Raw genomic sequence first — 6061 nt, forward strand, 5'->3', positions numbered from 1 at the left:
TTGACTCAGGAGTGTAGTAGTGGATCCAGGTTTCATCCATGGTTATGAATCAGCGCAAAAACTCGGTTGGCTTACGCGAAAATAATGCCAAATTCTGCTGGGTAGTTGTCACACGAATTCGTTTTTGGTCCAACGTGAGCAAACGTGGCACCCATCGCGCGCAGAGCTTCTTCATGCCCAAAACTGAATGCACGATATTGCCCACACGTTCCAATGATATGCCTACAGCATTAGCTATCTCTCTAAATTTCACTTTGGGATCATTCAACATCATATCATGGATTTTTTCGACATATTCTGGTGTAGTGACCTCTCTTGGGCGCCCAGATCGTTCAGCATCAACTGTGCTCGTACGGCCACAACGAAACTCGGTAAACCACTTATGAATCGTTCCAATCGACGGTGCAGAGTCCGGGTAATACTTATCCAGCTTGGCCTTCGTCTCGGATATCGTTTTATTGCGAAGATAGTAGTGTTTGATCAAAACTCGAAACTCAGATTTTTCCATATTAAAAAAACTCGGAGGTTAGTCGCTTCTCAGTGCTGTAACTTGTAAACATAAATGGCTGTAGAAATTTCATTTTGCATGATTACTTCATGATTTAATGTTTCTATTTGAAATGCTGTTTTTTACGAATAAAACAAAAAGTACGCTTCCTGCCAAAAAGTGAATAGTAACAAATTTGTAAATCTTTTTTTATTGCACAATTTTTATCAATACATCTTTTGTCGTATCTTGCATAGTTTGACCACAAAATGGAATTGTTGATTTTTAATTATTTTTTCGGCCGCAAAAATTTGAAATTTCAATTTTTCGAAAAAATTCAAAAAGTTGTTATGATAATGTTATAGGACCTTCATAAATTAACGTTTTTCTTTTCTTTACTTTTTTTCATATCTTGCGTTATTTAGCTTAAAATTTTCATTTTCGTTTTTTTTTTTAAATTTTGTGAGTGCTATAACTCTGGTATTTTTTTTTTATCGAAAAAAGTGTTAAGGAGACAATGTTCGTCTTTTCAACTACGACGAATAACCGTATAGAGAATTTTATACAAATTTAATACCTTCTCTGATGATAATATAAACAAATAAATTCTCTTATAACGAGACTAGAAACGATTGAGTTACGCATACCGAAAAAAAATTAACAGCAATTTTTGGGATTTTTGCATTTTCGTCGATCTAAGATTTGTGTTTTTTTGTCTGGTTTCTCCTCAATAGTCTAAATTTTTAATTACTTCTGGCCCAAACCCATAACACCAAATTTAGTAATACCAATCTATTTCAAATTTGACACAGTTTATAATAGAAAACGTCTGCCCGCTTTGTGGGCATATCCTCAACGTGCGCGGCTCCCTTCGCTCGCATGTTTAAGCGCGCCTAGGGTGCGTGACTGTTGGTCGTTGTGCTTCGCGCTCGATAATATATTTACCTCGCGCTTCGCGCTCAATAATGTATTTACCTCGCGCTACGCGCTCGATCTTTGTGCATAGACTTTTAAAAATTAAGGTGAAAGCATCGATAACAGTAATTTGGTGATTGTGAATTCTCTTTTGTTAAAGCTCCTTCGGCTTTAACGAATACATTCTCATAAAATATCTCGTGCTTTGGACTCGAGTTTATCCCTGAAATTTTAAATCATTCCCATAAATGTATGATTTTAACTTTACATATGCCGTCTACTGAGCAGCCTTACTGTTTTTAACTTCTAAATTATGTGTATATATTTTTTTTTGAAAATGCATTCATATATTTGAGAATATTTGAAATACTGTAAAAATGTTGCATGGAAAAATGTAAACTTTGGATTTTCCATTATTTTGTATGCTGTCAAAATTTATCTTTTGATTTATCAAGAAAAATCAAAAAGTTGATATGATAATCTTCTAGGGCATTTAGAAATCAAAAATTTTCTTTTCTTGCCATTTTTTCATATCGTCCGTTAATTGGCTTAAAAAGTTGATTTTCGTGTGTTTTTTGGAATTTTGTAAATGCTATAACTAATAATTTTGTTTTTATGGAAAAAGGCATTATGATAAATTGTCCGACTTTTTAAATACTATGAATGGCCGTACAGCGAATTCTTGAATTTTGAAAAAAATGGTCTCAAAAGTATTCAAACTGCGCTCACTTTTTGAATTTGTATCCAAAATGGCTGGCTAACGAACTTGACCTTTAGTTTAGGACGCTAAAAGAGTGTACCAGAGGCTAATATAATAGAATCAAAAGTTATCGTGCTGACAGACAGGCAGGCATAAAGGCATACAGACATACCGACAGACACACACAATCGTAAAAACCTATTTTTCGGATTCAGGGGGTTTCAAAACGTGGATATTTGATAGAAACTGGGTGCGGGTTGTCAAATTTTACAAATATCTAATACCTTCTCTGATGAGAATGTAAAAAAAAACATTAATAAAAATGTTTATGCTCTACTTTCGGTGAAAAAAAGTTATTTATTTTTGCTTAGCTTGGGTCTTGTGTCGAAAACTTTAATTTTTGTATTTTCAATGTTTTTTATGAATAAAACAAAAACTACGTGTCCTATAAAAAATTGATTAATAACAAATTTGTAAATATTTTTTGGGTGCACAGTGTTTATCTTATCATTTTTTTCCCATCTTGCATAGTTTGACCGCAAAATGCAATTTTTGATTTTTGATTAGTTTTTGTGCGGTCAAAATTTGAATTTTGAATTTTTTGAAAAAATTCAAAAAGTTGATATGATAATCTTGTAGGGCTATCGAAAAGTAACATTTTTCTTATCAAGTACTATGAACAACTGTACAGAAAATTTTTGAATCATGAAAAAATTTGTACTAAAAAAAATTTTCAAAATGGGCTCACTTTTAGTATTTTTATCCAAAATCTCTGACTAACGAATTTGGCATTTAGCTTAGGACACTAAAAGAGTGTACCAAAGGCCAATCTAAAAGATTAATTTTTTCAAAAGTTATCGTGCTCACAGACGGACAGACATAAAGAAGACAGCCAGACATACAGATAGACACTTTCTTAAAAACCTGTTTTTCGGATTCAAGGGGTCTCAAAACGTAGACCCTTTGACAAAAACTAGGGAGGTCTGTGTTTAGTTTTAATCGTAAAAAAATAGCATCAAAAACATGAAAAGTTAAATTTTTTGAAACCCCACACACGAGACGAAAAAGAAATTAAAAGAAAAAATTGTGATAAGAATGTGCCCACACAGCGGGCAGATTTTTTTTACTGTTAATGATGTTTTTCATGATTAAAGCAAAAACTGTGCATCCTATCAAAAAGTGGTTGATAAAAAATTTGTAGATCTTTTTCAAATGCACAATTTTTGTGTACCCATCTTTTACCGTATTTTGCATAGTTTAGCCGAAAAATGTAATGTTTGGATTTTTCATTATTTTGTATGCTGTCAAAATTTGAATTTTGGATTTTTCAAGAAAATTCAAAATGTTGTTATGATAATCTTGTAGGGCAAGATATGCTATAATTCTGGTAATTTTGGATTTTTTTAAAAAAAGTCATTACGATAAATTGTTCGACTTTTTGAATATTATGAATAACCGTACAGAGAATTTTTAAATTTTGAAAAAAGTGGTCTGAAAATATTCAAAATGTGCCCACTTTTTACATTTTTATCCAAAATGGCTGGCTAACGAACTTGACCTTTAGGTTAGGATTCAGGGGGTCTCAAAACGTGGACATTTGACAAAAACTTGGGGGAGGGGTCAAATTTTACACAAATCTAATACCTTCTTTTATGGAAATGTAAAAATAGAAATCTTTCTCATGCTATGGTGTTTCTAACTTCTAAAAGTTTTTGTTGACCCAGCCTAAAGGGCACAATAGGGTGATCCACATTTTTTCTCGAATTTGTATGCATATCCACTCAGATTTGTTCGAATCGACAAGCAACAATTTTTTAAATAGATAAATAATATTTAGAAGTCCGCAAGCTCCATGGAGTTTAAAAAGTACTTCCCGCAAGAGAAAGATGTTTTGGTAAATTATATTCAGAATCAACATTTATCATCACAATTGGCCGTGGAATAAGAATTAAGAGTTACGTTTTGGAATTCCCGCCAGATAAGACTGTTTTATAGGGTCCCAAAAAACCCCACAATTGGGAAATTGGGTTTTGCGAGTTTCGGACACTAATTATTTTTTAATGTTTTCTTTAATACAAATTGTTTCTAATGTATAAAATATGAATGTTTACTGACAATTAGATGTTTAAGTAAATTGTTTAAACATTTTTTCAATTAGATCGAGGCAATAATCCATTAAAATGAATAAGAAATTATTTAAACAATTTGTTATTATTTATAACAATATTCTTTTAGAATAATGCTATATGCAGAGGACGTACTGCTGGTAGCGGATGATGATAGAGGAATGAATCTGATGATGAGAATGTTTTGGAAGAGTAAGTGAGAGTCACGTGTCTAACAGTGAACTTAAATGAGACTTAGATTCTGTGTTTCAGCAATAAATATCATATAGTGAGAATATGAATGGAAGAATAATAGCATGGTGGTAGAATTGGTTGAGGAGTTTTGCTACTTAGGTTTTTGGTTTAAAACGAGAGGAGGAAGCGAGCTGTAGGTGAGAAAGAGATTTGAATGGCAAGTAAATTGATGGGACAAGTATGGGGTATAGGTAAAAGAAGGTTCAAGGGCGACTGGAGGATGAGGCTGTTGATGTTTAATGTGCTAGTATGGTTAGTCTTAAGCTATAGAGTGGAAATTTGGGATTGGAAAGAGTATAAGAGAGTGGAAAGCCTGCATGAAAGGTTTTTGAGATGGGTAATGGGAGTTAGTTGGAGCTGTCCAGGTTATATGCTGATGGAAGAAAAGCACGAGAAAAAATGATTGCCAGGCAACTGAAAAGAGCCTGAAATTTTTAAAGGAATTAAGAAGGGAAGAGAGAAGCAGAATTACAAAGCGTATGTACGGGAGGTAGCAGGGTATGGAGGAAGAGGCAAGTAGAGCAAAGATGGAAGAAAATCGCTGAGTCAAGGTAAAGCAGCTGGTATCGAATGTTCAAGATGCAGGAGAAACCAGAGTACCTAAAAAAGATTTAAAAAGAAAGCAAATGGAAAAGAGTGATGAGATTCAGAATGGAGGAGATGTGAAAGAGTATGCAGATTTTAGATGAATGAAAAAGAGAATCTATATAGAGTTTGTAGGTATGGGCAGGAAACATGGTTGCATGCCTTAAAGAGGTGTACAGGTAATGAAGGGGGAGGGGAAAGCGTGGAAGTAAGAGTGAAGTGGATTTTATATGGAAATGGTCAGGGGGAAGAATGGATGAAGAAGCTGGAAAATTTGAAAGAGAGAGAGAGAGCTGTTGACACAGGGTAGAAAAAAAAATAGCCAAGACATTACTCTTAAAGGAGAATTATGGGGAAACTCAAACCAGGCCTAGGGAAAGGTCGCAAGCGCTTAGAAATAAAAATAGTAATTAGGATGAGATGTAGCAAATAGGTTGTAAGATACTATATAAGGCTTGTTTGTAAGACCACATATAATGGTTATGTGAAGACTCTCAAAGCCGTAAGAGGGTGACAGTATAAATAAAATAAGGAATAAAAATTAGAATAACGTTTAAATTTTCGGGTTTTTCATTCACTTTTTGAATAGAGTGAGGTAATATTTAACTCAAATAAAATAAAATTGTTTAAACAATTTACTATTATTTTTAATATTATTGTCTGTGAATAATGCTAGGAAGTTATTGCTTTTTCTGAAATTGTAAACTTTTCGCCTACTTTTTACTTTAGTAAGGTAATAATCAATGCAAGTTAATAGTATTTATTAATCTTCATAACTATCTTCTTTCAGTGAAATGCTAGAAAGTTGGAATTTTTTCAAATTTTTAGCTTTTCTTTGCCTTTTGAGTCCTAAATAATAAATATAGAATATCAGCCAAAATTATATTTTTTTAAGTATTCAACTTTGTTTTTATTTAGTTATTTTTACTCTTTTGCTAATGTTCTAAAAATATTAATTAAAATAAAAGGCTATCTTTCAATAGAGACAAAAACAAAGGATGAAATAATTAGGAG

The 6061-nt window shown here is 32.8% G+C and overlaps 2 protein-coding genes across 3 annotated transcripts in view; both read left to right on the plus strand.

Moving 5' to 3' along the window:
• Positions 1 to 6061, plus strand: part of LOC117171443 (A disintegrin and metalloproteinase with thrombospondin motifs 9) — a 263326-nt gene that overhangs the window by 65755 nt on the left and 191510 nt on the right. The gene's annotated exons all lie outside the window — the stretch shown is intronic.
• Positions 1 to 6061, plus strand: part of LOC117171006 (glutamate receptor ionotropic, kainate 3-like) — a 39373-nt gene that overhangs the window by 1907 nt on the left and 31405 nt on the right. The window lies entirely within an intron of this gene.

Source organism: Belonocnema kinseyi, chromosome 4, assembly GCF_010883055.1.
Source record: "Belonocnema kinseyi isolate 2016_QV_RU_SX_M_011 chromosome 4, B_treatae_v1, whole genome shotgun sequence".
Classification (NCBI taxonomy): Eukaryota; Metazoa; Arthropoda; class Insecta; order Hymenoptera; family Cynipidae; genus Belonocnema; species Belonocnema kinseyi.